This window comes from Mirounga leonina, unplaced genomic scaffold (assembly GCF_011800145.1).
Source record: "Mirounga leonina isolate KUSES-001 unplaced genomic scaffold, KU_Mleo_1.0 Mir_507, whole genome shotgun sequence".
In the NCBI taxonomy this organism is placed as follows: domain Eukaryota; kingdom Metazoa; phylum Chordata; class Mammalia; order Carnivora; family Phocidae; genus Mirounga; species Mirounga leonina.
In genome coordinates, this window is record NW_023270789.1 from 3,286,034 (window position 1) to 3,300,488 (window position 14,455).

Consider the following 14,455-nt stretch of genomic DNA (forward strand, 5'->3'; position numbering starts at 1 on the left):
GCCCTTGCTGGTGCGGCTGCCCTCGCTCCCAGTGGGGAATCGCGGACAGCCGTGGGCTGTGGGGCGCGTCCTTGGCCCTGGGTAAGCCAGAGACAGCCTGCATGGTAATGCCTGAACTTCCGCCTTCTCAGGACTCCCCCCAGCCGGCTGTCACTCAGGGGCCTTCTCTGTACCCTGGAGGGATGGTTGTCACCAGGGCTCATGGTCTCCATTCGTGCTGCACGGGGGCATCCGGTTGGAAGAAACAAGAGGAGAGATGCGTACAAGGGCTCGGAACGGATCAACATGGGATTGAAAGTTTAATAACTCGGAAAATAAGGAGTTTCAGCAAAGTGGCTAAATAGCTTAAAAAAAAAAAAAAAGAGGAAGATGATGAGGTTGAACCTGTTCAACCAGGCCCTTGAGCAAGTACCAAGCTCAAATAGAGGGCAACTGATTAACCATGTGACGTGTCACACCTGCCAGGTCACCTGGCCAGCCTGGCCCTGGCCGATTTTGCCATCTAGTCTCTCTCAGCCCTTCCCTTTCCCCTCCTCCACCTCACACAGGCCACTTAGACACCCCTTCCCTCCCTCCCCCCGTCTCCCCTGCTCACACAACCTCGGACTCATCTGCACAAAAACATTCACTCCTCTCTGACTCCTTTTCTGGGGGGTGCGGAGGAAGGTGGTCTGAGAAATACTTTGTGACCATTTGTCCTCATTCCAAGAGTAATCTGTGCAGAGTGCAGAATGCTTAGGAAACACGACACACAAAGAAAACCAGTCACTTACACCCTCCTGTCCTTCAGCATTTCCTGCATGTTAGCCTGGTACTTTCCCCACACTTACTGTAGTGGGGTGAGTGGTTCTTGACAAAAATACTTGCAAACCCCTTTAGAGCCTTTCTCTCCTTTAACTTAGTAAGAGGCTTCCAGCATTTTTAGGTGTTCATAATATTTAGCTCTGTGATTTTCGATGGCTGTGTAATATTTCCCCATCTTGGAGAAGGGCTGTCATTTCCGCCGTAGGGCCTTGCTGGGTGGGCCTCTCCCTGCTTCTGCGAACCCCCATCCCCACCCCCGTGTGCTACTCCTGGTGCTGCCACCCTTTGGAGGGCCCCTCTGCTCTCCCCCAGCGCAGCCCTGCATACCTCCCAGCGCTGTGTTCCGAACCCCCCAGTTCTCGTCTCTGGGTTGCTGCAGAGTTGTGTTTTATGTGTTCCTGCCCCCCAGTAAGAAGAAGCAGGGGACTTGCTGCTCACTACCTGGTGACAGTCATGCTCAAAGCACGTTGCTTGAATTAAATTGGAAAATGATGCATCCCCAGGGCTGCCCACAGAGGAGGGCACGGTGCAGGAGACTGAACCACCAACATTGAAAGCCAAAGCTTGAGAGAGAAGGAATGGCCGTGAATTACTATGATAGAGGTGACAGGGGCTTGGGAAAATCCTCAGAGGTGGTGTCCATGCACTTGACTCTTAATTTTTAGTTGAGTGTGGATGTTGGTTCTTTATTAGTGTGCTGGACATATTTCAGGGTGCCTGGCTACTCACACTTGAAGCAGGGGGTGGCCCCCTCCCCCATGGTCCCTGCTGCCTTGTCTGCAGCAGGGACCAAGGGGACAGTGGTTGTATGCCAAGTAATGGGATGCAGAAGCCCATCTGGGTGGGGTGAAGTGTGTATCCTAAACGACCCTCCAAATCCACAGCTGAGCCTTTGAGGTTACCGTCTGGGACACTTGTACCGAGAGCCATAGTGGGGAGTTGCAGGTGAATGCACAGGTAAGGGGGGCATATGTGAGCTGAGTTGTTGGAGCACAGAAACTTTGGCCACGTAAAGGAAACCCATCCTTGAAGAGAGGAGTGCAGCCTACCTGAGGAAGTCGTCTAGGTCACGGGGGTTTCCAGTTCTGGGACTTCCAAGGTCTATGACCCATACTCTTGGGTTGCTTTGGACTTCCACAGTGTCACTTGTTGTACATCCTCCAGCCCACACACATACACTCTTGAGCTAGTCGAATGGGCCCCTGAGCTCAAATCCTTGTGATTATCCGGCTAATGTCCAAGAGGATGGCCCACACGTGTAGGGGGTTGGTCATGGTCAGGAGGATGGTCATCTCTGCTGCCAGCCCATTTGCTTCCTTTACTGTCCTGCAAAGCCAGCCTGGTAATCTGTGCAGAGTGCAGAATGCTTAGGAAACACGACACACAAAGAAAACCTTCCAGAGGAAGGTGCCTGAGCACCTCTGGAACCAAAGGGGGGTGTTCTGGGCTTTTCCTCACTTTGGAGAAGTGGGCCCTTGGAGCCTGCTGTACTTGTTAGCTCATTGGCTCATCCATCGATAATGTTTACTGAAGTGTCTGACAAGCCCCAAGCACTGAGCTCAGGGCATGCACAGATAGTAACAGAGTTCCTCAGTGTCTAGAGATTCCCACTGGGATTCATAGTGTGGCCTCCACGAGGCCGAGAGAGCACAGGGAGAAGGCTGTGGTCTTGGGTGGAGCTGGGAGAAGAGCATTAGTGGTTTATACAAGGAGTGCTCGCTGAGGGGGAGCTGAAGGGGCTGCACCAGGAGAAGGAAACTGCTCTGAGGTCTGTCTAAAGACCACCCATTCAAAACCTGTGCGTGCCTTGGCAGCTGGGCAGCCCCTATTTCTTATGTGTGTCTATATGTGTCTGTGGCCTTGGCATTGGAAGACAGAACAGGAAGGGGGTGGACATTGTGTTGAGGGCCACGGCAGACCTCTCATGAGCTTCCCGAAGCCGTGGCCTCCGGTTCCCACCCAGGTCGTGGTCTTATTCCTGAGGCACTGGACAAGGCCCTCGAGGTCTTCTGCGTTCCTTGCTGCCCCGGCGAGCTAACATCCTTCCTGATGCCACCCTGAGGAGCCCTTCTGGCATTTTTCGGGAAGGACCTGGGCTTAGCATCCTCTTTCTGGGGCCACGAGAACATCAAAGGAGACACAGACAGGAAGCCTGCCAGCTTCTAGGAGGATGAACCAGAGGACAGGGTGTGATGGGGGAACCAAGGAGGTGTTATCTTGCCCCACATGGAGGTGGTGGTGACGGCCAGTAAAGAGACTGTTTGGAGATCCAGCAGATGCCTCTCAACCAGCCTGAGAACTTGGTGAAACTGGGGCATCCCGGGTCCAGAAGTACCCCCTTCAAGGGTGTTAGCAGCAACAGTTACGAAATGCACGCTGGTGAGGAGGAGCAGGCCTTTGCTGGTTCTGAGCAAGGGTCCTTTTACTGGAACTCACGCAAAGCTTGTGGTTCCTAGGCCACCAGACTTGGCAGGGGAACTGTGCCATGAAGTTGCCCTCTTATTAAAAACAATCTGCCTGACACTCAGTCCATTTCTGTTATCTTTGAAACCGATGGAAGGAAAACAGTGGTCAGAAGATCTAGGGTAATTATAGGGAGAGCATTTACAGGCAAGTAATCTGATTCCATCTTTTAATTTTTTTTCTCCTCCAGAAGATAGAAGGCAAATTCTGGTACTTCTATCAATTATAAGCATTTTCCACTGAATATGCTGCCTTCGGTCCTGGTGGAGTTGGGAAAAGGGTCTGTTACCTTAGCCATGAGCGCGGTAGGATCAGGGCAGGCTGCAGGGCACCCCCATGTGCCTTTCCAGTTGCTTCCATGCTGTGCCAACTTTAGGATGGGGGTGAGGGGGCCCCAGGTGAGTATGAGAAGGTAGGGGGGACTCTGGGGCGTTAGCCCTGCCTTTTCTGGAAAGGGAATGGAGGGCATGGCGAGGGGTGAGTGACAGGAGAGGGGGCACTGAGGAAGAAGAGCAGGGAGATACGGTCTTGGGGGCTGGGCCTAGTGCCAAGCATGTCATGGGTGGAAGAGCCCTGGACATCCTAGAAGTGCTCAGGTCTCCCCTGTGGGTTAAATGGTTAAGGAAAGAGAAGCTAGGGGATTGTACAAATTTGGGCGAGGAGAGGACAAAGATGTACTGTTCCCAGACCAAGAACAGGTGCCGAATTCAGGTTCAGCTGCTCGCTGCTCAAAAACCAATACTTGACAGACAAAGGATGGTGGGAAAGGAAAGCTTGCTTTCTTCAGGAAGCTGGCAGCCTGGGAAGGTGGTGGGCTAACGTCTCGACCGTCTTCCCCATGTAGGTGAGGCTGGAAGGGTTTAAAGGGGAAGGGAGGGGAGTGCGTGAGCAGGAGAAGCAGATGCCCTGGCGGTTCGTCCGAGGTGGACGTGACCCTGAACAGAGTTGCTGGCATCTGGGGCCGCTGTTTTCATGTAGTCAGACCTTATCTTCTGGGAGAGTCTGGTCCTTCACTCCTCAAGGCTTCTGGTCTGCAGATCTCAAAGTAGGTTAGTTCTGCTCTAGACCAAGGGACTTAGGTCAGCAATCGAGGAGTCATAAGCTGGAAGCAGGTTATCCCTTGAGACCCATTGGAGTGCTGTTCTAGTGATAGGCATGTGCAAAGAGAAGGACATGTTGGTTATAGCAAAACGTTTAGAAATCCTGTAAATATCCATCTGTAGGGGAACAAATAAAGTGCGGTGTAATCCCAGGAGGGGATACCATATAGCTGTATAAAAGGAAAGAACTAGAATTATATTTAATCTCAAAAACATCGAGGAGCAAAACCAAGGAACGTGTCTGTATGGAACCCCAAAGTGTTTATATAAAAAAGTGGGGACTGATACTTTCAATGATTATACACACACACACACACGTGTGTGTGTGTGTATCTGTATGTACGTGCATTTTTAAGAAAAGTCTGGAGTGGTATATCCCTAAATCATAGCAGTGCCAGTCTTTGGGGAGTTGAGGAGGGGAAGCAGGATGACGGCTGGTAGTCGGAGGAGATTGAAGGCTTATAATATTTTCATTAACATTTGTTTTAAATATACTAATTGAAGTAAATATTAGAATGTTTAAAGTATTTTTGAAGTCGTAGTTCAGCAGCATTCTAAGGTGATGGCTTCAGCATTTAGGATCGAGTAAATGAGGCCGCAGCTGGGGGGCAGGGACCCAGCCCAGGGGCTCGCTCCCTGGGAGTCCTACCCTAGGCAGACAGCGAGGAAGCCTCGTCATGACTCAGCAGGACACATGTCGTGGAGATCAAAGTCAGTTTGGGGTGAAGTGAGTCATTGTGTTTGCCATCTTCTTTGCTGGTTCTGTAGCGGGTAGTCATACCTCCTTAGAAGTGGCATCAATAATTTAACATTAACTAATCATCATCTTTAGACAAGCTCTATTTTAGGTACCACTGGGGAATTAAACCAAAAAAAAAAAAAAAAAAAGAGAGAGAGAGAAGGAATGAGTGATATTTTTGTCCTTGAACTTAAAACCAGGCCAGGCCCTCATCATGTCTCACTTGACTATTAATTCGGTCTCCCTGCTTCCATTCTTGCCCTCTGCTCTGTCCTCCACCCACCTCCAGAATGAGGACTCAGAAACACAAATCTGATCTGTGTCCTCACTTTTCCTCTGCTGGCCTCTTTCTCAGCTCCCCCTGTCCCAGAGGAGAGGTTTGACTTTATCCGTGTGCCTTTCGGTGCCCTTTCCCACCTGGCAGTCCTGTACCCTCCAGTCATGTGACCAGAGCCCACGGCAACCTTCTTGCTGGTCCTGGAACGACACTATCGTATTTTTGTGTGGCACTTACTTCCCCGCCCATCCTTCAAGACCCAATTCAAATGCCCCTACTTCTGTGAAGCCTGTTTGTACATTTCTCCTTCTGTTTTTTTTTTTTTAATTGTTCTCCCCCTTGGTGATTTTTTTTTTTTTTTATTCATGAGAGACAGAGAGAGAGAGAGAGGCAGAGGGAGAAGCAGGCTCCCAAGGAGCAGAGAGCCTGATGCGGGACTTGATCCCAGGACCCTGGGATCATGACCTGAGCCGAAGGCAGAAGCTTAACGACTGAGCCACCCAGGCGCCCTACCTTTCTCCTTCTGAGGGACCTTAATCTTTTCACTTTGCACCTCACTGCTGTCACCTTCTGTTATATAATAATGATCAGTTATGTGCATTTCCTTTGGGATTGTCCGCTTAGTATGCAACCATGTCTTATTAATCTCTCCCTCGATGCAGGATCTAGTTACAATGTAGCTGTAAAGTGCTGCCTTGTCTTTGCCCCCTGCTCAAAATAAAGCTGTTACCTTTCTAGCCCTGTCCACCATGGTGCTTAGCAGCCAAGGATGCATGGTCTCAGACATGTTTACCAAGTAAAACACTGACTTGAGGGGCGCCTGGGTGGCTCAGTCATTAAGCGTCTGCCTTCGGCTCAGGTCATGATCCCAGGGTCCTGGGATTGAGCCCCACATCGGGCTCCCTGCTCAGCGGGGAGTCTACTTCTCCCTCTCCCACTCCCCCTGCTTGTATTCCCTCTCTCGCTGTGTCTCTCTCTGTCAAATAAATAAATAAAATCTTTTTAAAAAAAATAAAAAATCTCTCCCTCAGTTTGTGAAGGGCCCCCCTTCATATAATAGGTACTCAGAAACCTTTGGTTGGAAGCATAGCCTATGTCCCAGTTATCTTTGCCCTGTAACCAATTACTCCAAAACTCAGTTGCTTAGAACAACCATTTTATTATGCTCGTGGAACCTGTGGGTCCGGCACTGGGGCGGGCGTGGTGGGGGTGGCTTCTCTCTGTTCCCCAGTGTTTGGGGGCTCAGCTGGGAAGATTCAAGGCTGGGAGGCTGCTTGTGGCTGAGCAGTGAGATGATGGCCCCTTCCCTGGGGCCCGTCCACGTGCCTTGGGCTTCCTCCCAGCATGGCAGCCTCAGGACCCTCGGAGTTCTTCCGTGGTATTAGAGCAGATGCTGCATTACTTGTGTCTGACCTGACCCTGACGTCCACAGGGTCACAAGCCCGCCCAGGTCCCAAGGGAGGGGGATCAAAGCCCACCCCCGATGGTAGGGTCACACTGAGGAAGAGCACCCGGGACAGGAGGTATTGTTGAGCTGTGTTTGGGAAATACACCTTGTCATGGTGTGGGGGAGAAATTGGTTTCACAGCTAGAGCTAACATCACTTCCTACTGCAGGTCCTCCTGCAGCTGGTGGCTTCCTGCCTGTTGAGCACTTACGATGGGCCACGCGCTAAGAGTCTTCAAGGAAGAACTCATTTAATCCTTCAGCAACCAGGTGAAGATTAAATCACTTTACAGATGAGGATGCTGAGGCACAGAGAGGTTCAATATTACCAGCTGAGGTCTCACAACCCCACCTGTGCTGTGTGAGGTCAAGGAGGGAGAAAAGTCTGGAATTAGCTGCACCCTTCGGATCTGCTGCTGGGTTGTGGCACCGCACGAATCGCACCGGAGTCAGAGGCTGTTTCAGGGGATATTTTTAGTGGAAATAAGGACCGAGATACAGGCCTTTGTGCCCATGGTCTTGGGGAAGCAGGGCAGACCGCTGTCCTGGCTCTGTAGTTTTCGTGTGTGCGCGCATGCACCTTGGTTAGGCTGCCTCTAGGGGGCGGTGACACTGACCTAGCAGGACCTTCTCTGTGAAGGTGCTTTGGGTGGTGTGGGTGTCTCCAGCCTGGCTTCATTGACTGTCTTCCCCCACCCTTTGCTTCAGTGAAGACACTAAGAGAATATACCTCCTGGGGTTGCTGTGAGCGTTGACATTCGTTAATCCACACGATGCCCTTGAACGGTGCCTGGTACCTGAGCGGGGTCCCACATAGTGCTGGCTGTTGTTGGCAAGGGCCAAGCTCTGTGTCTGTCTGTCCCCTGGTCCGGAAGGAGATCGCACGGAGATTCTTTTAGCTCATGCCACTCTTGTCCTCCGTTGGCTGAAGGCTAAAAAGTGGGGATCTTCAGACATTGTCCCTGGAGTTGCCTCCCTGACTGCTCTCTCTCGGGAACTTACGTTCTGGGGAGCTTTTGGCCCAGTCTCCACCCCGCAGAGGGTCTGTTTGGCATTTTAAACTTGAGGCCATATATTCCCCACGATGGTCGTCAGGACCAGATTGGCAAGAAAAGCCATTCTGTGGTTTATCCTCACTTAGCGCTGATGTTCCCCTAGCACATTCAGCGTGCGCCACAGACTAAGAAAAGTATTAGTCACATTCTTTGTTCTGGAGAAAGTGACTTAACCCCAAGGGCATCTCCTTGTCTGGTCATTGTGGCTCTAATGACGTCACCTTCCTTTCGTGGTGTGAGGATTAAATGAGATGATGTACGCCAAGCAGTGAGGCTAGTGTCTGGCACCCTAAAGTGCTAATCATTATCATCCTTTATCTGCATTTTAAAAACAACACATACTTGCCTGTTTAAAATAATGGGAGGGGCGCCTGGGTGGCTCAGTCGTTAAGCGTCTGCCTTCGGCTCAGGTCATGATCCCAGGGTCCTGGGATCGAGCCCTGCATCGGGCTCCCTGCTCGGTGGGAAGCCTGCTTCTCCCTCTCCCACTCCCCCTGCTTGTGTTCCCTATCTCGCTGTGTCTCTATCTGCCAAATAAGTAAATAAAATCTTTTAAATAAATAAATACATAAATAAAATAATGGGAGAATAAAAAGAAAAGAAAAGGCGAGAGTCACCCATATTCTCACCACTCAAAGATTCAGCCCAGGATCGTTGTTTTCTGGGGTCAGTTTTCTAGGTATAGTATTTTTTTAAACATAATTTTACTACCTATGCAGTTTTGCATTTTTAGCCAAAAGTTAAACGTCGATGTTCCTTTTACGCTCTTGTACTTACAAAGATTTTTTTTCGTGGTTTTAGATTATCTCATGTGAGCAGAAATAAAATGAAATCTTGAAATGTTCATTGGGTGGCTTTCACAATACTATTTGATTTCTGGGGTTACAACCTGTGAGATCGAGATATGGTGCATTACATTATTCCCATTGTATGGATAAAGAAATATGCCAGCATGGCGGAGTTGCATGTAGAATTTGTACCAGCTGGGTGCGGAAGGGAGCTTTGATGATTGTAGAGGCCACAACTGGAAGGGCAGAAGTGGAGTGGTGAGCTAGGTCTTTTGACACTTTGACATGCTCAGTCATACATCTTGAACGTAGCAGTTGGATCCTTTGCCTAGAGATGTGGGTTCCTTGAGCCCCGGCGTATTCCAAAAAATGCGTAAGAAGGTAGTTTTCACAGGCACAGTGACCCCTCCTGCTCACTAACTCCTGAATCATACTAGACAGTTTCATCTGGGAACAAAGGAAAAAGAGCGTCCTTGGACATGCATTGTCTTGAAAAAACTAGTTAAGTGATAGATACTATTGTGTTAGTTTATGTGACTAGAAACTGTCTAGTTTCATCTGGGAACAAAGGAAAAAGAGCGTCCTTGGACATGCATTGTCTTGAAAAAACTAGTTAAGTGATAGATACTGTTGTGTTAGTTTATGTGACTAGAAACTGTCACAACTAAATCTAAAAGGACCTGGCCAGTCCTAATGATCATGCACTGTCTAAAGCAATATTCTTAATTCTTTTTCTGGGCCTTGAATTGCTTTCCAGAATCTTTTTAAAATTTATGGACCTCTTTTCTAGAAAACGCATAACATGGGCAGGGAACACAGTTTTTCATTAAATTTTAGGACTCACAGGTGTTGGTCAGATACTGGTGCAAAACAAAGTACCCCCAAACTTCAGGCTGAAAACAGCAATAAATTCTTCTCAATTTTATTGTAAACCTAAAATTGTTCTAAAAAAAATCATAGTCTTTTTTTTTTTTTTAAAGATTTTATTTATTTATTTGACAGAGACACAGCTAGAGAGGGAACACAAGCAGGGGAGAGTGGGAGAGGGAGAAGCAAGCTCTCTGCCGAGCAGAGAGCCCGATGTGGGGCTCGATCTCAGGACACTGGCATCATGACCTGAGCCGAAGGCAGACGCTTAACGACTGAGCCACCCAGGCGCCCCTAAAAAAAATCATAGTCTTAAAAAAAGATTTTGATTGGAGAAGCTGTGTGCGCTCTGTGAAAGCAGTAATTACTGCAGTTGTCAATAAAATTCTTAAAATGATACAAAAAGTCAAAAAACACAAAAAATAACAGCAAACATTATCTCATACAGTTTCCATGCATCAGGAATCCAAGAGCATCTTACCTCTGGTGGCTCTGAGGCTGTGGCTCCCGACGGGGTACAGTCATCTTGGCTGGGCCTGGAGGACCCACTTCCAGTGTGGCCCTGTTCCATGCTGGTGTTGGCGGGAGACCTCAGGTAGACCTGCCCAGGGGGCTGCTTTGATGTCCTCCTCACATGGTGTATGTGGTCCCAGAGAGCAAGACAGAAACCCTGGTGTCTTTTTATGGCCTAGCCTTGGAAGTCCTACTCCAGCATTTCTGCATTTCCAGTCAGTGCAGAGGGCAAGGTATGGAGGGTAACCTCCTTGTCCTCTCCAGTCATACCATCCTCCCTGCACATTGACCCGGAGGTTTTCCTAACCCTGTCATTTAGGGTTTTCATATGGGGGTTTTATTACATAGGCATGGTTCATTAAATCATTGGCCATTGGTGATTGAACTCAATCTCTTGCCCCTATCTCCTCCCTGGAGTGTGTGGGGTGGGGTTGAAAATTTCAACCCTCTAAGCTGGGCCAGCTGCTGTCTTGAAACTGTCTAAAGGCCTGCCTTAAATCATTAGCATAACTCCTTTGGGGCCAAAAGGGCTCTTTATGAATGACAAAAGACATTGCCATCCCTTAGGAAATTCCAAGGGTTTTACAAGCTCTGGGCCAGGAACTAGGGACAAAGACCAAATACACATTTTTTTTTATTCTATCATACTAGTCAATACAGAAGACATTTTATACAGCAGTCATACATTATTTTTATTTTTGGTTAAATTTATTTCCTACTTAATATGACTCGTACATACTCTTTGCAGAGGACAAGGGTGGGGAGGAGTAAAATATAAAGAAGAACATAAAAATCACTTGCCATCCTATTACCCAGTGTTTTCTCTCTGTACTTTTTTAGGTTTACAACAAAATCGAGAGGAAGATACAGAAATTTCCTGTACACCCCTGCCTCCACTCGTAAATAGCCTCATGCATTATCCACACCACTCATCAGAGTCGTACATTGGTTACCCGGGATGAACCTGCGTTGACACATTATGATGTGTCACCTGAAGTCCATAGTTCACCCTAGGGTTCACTCTTCCTGTGGTACACAGGATAAATGTATAATAAAATGTGTTCATCATTACAGTATCGTACAGAGTATTTTCACTGCCCTAAAAATCCTCTGTGCTCTGCCTATTCATCTCCCCACCCGCTGCAACCACTGATCTTTCTGTTGTCTCCGTAGTTTGGCCTTTTCTGGAATGTCACATGGGTGGAAGCATATAATGTGTAGCCTTTTTTGATTGGCTTCTTTCACTTAATAGTATGTATTTAAAGTTCCTTCCTGTCTTTTCATGGTTTGAAAGCTCATTCCTTCTTAGTGCTGAATACTCTTCTGTGGTCTGGATGTACCACAGTTTGTTGATCTCTACTGAAGGCCATCTTGATTGCTTCCAACTTTTGACAATTATGAATAAAGCTGATACCAACATTTATGTGCTGGTTTTTGTAGAAACGAAAGTTTTCAACACCTTTGGGTAATACCACGAGTACAGTTGCTGGATCATATGGTATGGGTGTGCTTAGTTTTGTTAGAAACCCCCAAACTGTCTTCCAGAGTGACTATACTGTTTTGTATCCCACTAGCAATGAATGAGAGTTCTTGCTGTACGTCCTCACCAGCATTTGGTGTAGTCAGTGTTCCAGATTTTGGCCTCTCTTACAGGCGTGTAGTGGTATCTTTTTGTTGTTTTCATTTCTGTTTTCCTGGTGACTTAATGTGGAGCAGCCTTTCATATGCTTACTTGCCATCTGATATCTTCTTTGTTTTTTTTATTTATTTATTTTTTATTTTATTTTATTTTTTTTAAAGATTTTATTTATTTATTTGAGAGAGAGAATGAGAGAGAGAGAAAGCACATGAGAGGGGGGAGGGTCAGAGGGAGAAGCAGACTCCCTGCCGAGCAGGGAGCCCGATGCGGGACTCGATCGAGGGACTCCAGGATCATGACCTGAGCCGAAGGCAGTCGCTTAACCAACTGAGCCACCCAGGCGCCCTGATATCTTCTTTGGTGAGGTGTCTCTTAAGGTCTTTGGCCCATTTTTTAATCAGGTTTTTTTCTTATTTTTGAGTTTTAAAAGTTCATTGTATATTTTGGATAACAGTCCTTTATCAGATGTGTCTTTTGCAAATATTTTCTCCCAGTCAGTGGCTTGTCTTCTAATTCCTCTTGATTTTGTCTTTCACAGAGCAGAAGTTTAATTTTAACGAAACTTATCCATTATTTCTTTCCTGGATCATACCTTTAGTGTTGTATGTGAGAGGGCATCACTATATCCAAGCTCACCTAGGCTTCCTCCTATGTTATATTCTAGGAGTTTTATAGTTTTGCATATTACGTTTAGGTCTGCGATTCCTTTTGAGTTAGTTTTTGTGAAGGGAATAAGGTCTGTGTCTAGATTCGGGTTTTTTGTTTATTTGGTTTTTTTTGCATGTGATTGTACAGTTATGTGAGCATTATTTGTTGAAGAGACTATCTCTGCGCCATTGGATTGGATTTGCCCCTTTGTCAAAGATCAGTTAACTGTATTTATGGGGGTCTATTTCTGGGGACTCCTTTTTGCTCCATTGATCTATTTGTCCTTTCTTTCTCCAATACCATGCTGTTTTCATTACTTTATAGTAAGTCTTGGAGTTGGATAGCTTTAGCCCTTCAACTTTGTTCTCCTCTTTCAATATAGTGTTGGCTATTCTGGGTCTTTTGCCTCTCTGATAAACTTTAGAATCAGTTTGTTGATGTATACGAATAACTTACTGTGATTTTGATTGGAATTGCATTCAATCTATAGATAAAGTTGGGAAGAACTGATATCTTGACAATATTGAGTCCTTTTATCCAAGAACATTGAATTTTTCTCCATTTGTTTAGTTCTTTGATTTTGTTCATCAGTTTTGTAGCTTTCCTCCATATATACCTTCTGTATATTTTGTTACATTTCTACTATTTAATTTTGGGGAGTACTAATGTAAATGGTTTTGTGTTTTCAAAATTTCAAATTCCATTTGTTCCAGAGTTGGTTTGTTTTTTTAGTCAACCCCCTTAGGTTTTTTATATAGACAATCATGTCATCTGTGAACAAAGACAGTTTTCCTTCCCAGTCTGTGTACCTTTTATTTTCCTTTTCTTGCCTTATTGCATTAGCAAGGACTTCCAAATATGATAATGAAAAGGAGTAGTAAGAGGGAAGATCCTTGCATTATACCTGGTCTTAGTGGGAAAGCTTTGAGTTTCTGACCATTAAGTCTGATGTTAGCTATAAGTTTTTTGTAGATACTCTTTATCAAGTTGGAAAAATTCCCCTCTGTTCCTAGTTTACCAAGACTTTCTATGATGAATAGTTGTTGGATTTTGTCAAATGCTTTTCCTGCTTCTCTTGATATGATCATGTAATTTTTCTTTTTTAGCCTATTGAATAGTGATAGATTACATTAATTGATTTTTAAATACTGAACAAGCCTTGCATACTTGGGATAAACCCTACATGGTCTTGGTATATAATTCTTTCTGTAAATTGTTAGATTTGATTTGCTAATACTTTGTTGAGGATTTTTGCATCTGTGCTCATAAGGGATATTGGTCTGTTTTTTTCTTTTAATGTCTTTGTCTAGTTTGAGTAGTAGGTTTGTGCTGGTCTCACAGAATGAGTTAGGAAGTGTTCCATCTCCTTCTGTTTTCTAAAAGAGATTGTAGAGAGTTGGTATACTTTTCTCCTTAAATGTTCAATAGAATTTGTTCATCTGGGCCTGGTGCTTTCTGCTTTGGAAGGTTATTAGTTATTGAATCAATTTCTTTTACAAGTATAGGTCTATTGAAATCATCTATTTGTTGTGTGAGTTTTCACAGATTGAGTCTTTCAAGAAATTGATCAGTTTCACCTAGGTTATCAAATTTGTAGGCACAGAGTTGTTCATAGGATTCCTTTATTATCCTTTTAATTTTCATGGGCCCTGTGGTGATGTCTTCTCTTTCATTTTTGATATGAGATAATTTGTGTCCTCTCTCTTTTTTCTTTGTCATACTGGCTAGGGGCTTATTGATTTTATTGATCTATTCAAAGAATAGCTTTTGATTTTGATGATTTTCTTTTTTTTTTTAAGATTTTATTTATTTATTCATGAGAGACAGAGAGAGAGAGAGGCAGAGGGAGAAGCAGGCTCCCAAGGAGCAGAGAGCCCGATGTGGGACTCGATCCCAGGACCCTGGGATCATGACCTGAGCCGAAGGCAGACGCTTAACGACTGAGCCACCCAGGTGTCCGATTTTGATGATTTTCTCTGTTGATTTCCTATTTGCAATTTCAATGATTTCTGCTCTGATTCTTGTGGTTTCTTCTGCTTACTTTGAACTTAATTTGCTTTCCTTTTCTGTTTTCCTAAGGTGGAAACTTAGATTACTGATTTGAGATCTTTCTTCT

The 14,455-nt window shown here is 45.9% G+C and overlaps 1 protein-coding gene and 1 non-coding gene across 2 annotated transcripts in view; both read left to right on the forward strand.

Moving 5' to 3' along the window:
• Positions 1 to 14,455, forward strand: part of IGSF3 (immunoglobulin superfamily member 3) — a 91,158-nt gene that overhangs the window by 35,073 nt on the left and 41,630 nt on the right. The window lies entirely within an intron of this gene.
• Positions 6,040 to 6,170, forward strand: LOC118000538. Its single transcript, XR_004676491.1, has one exon. It is a non-coding gene; the product is annotated as a small nucleolar RNA SNORA63 (small nucleolar RNA).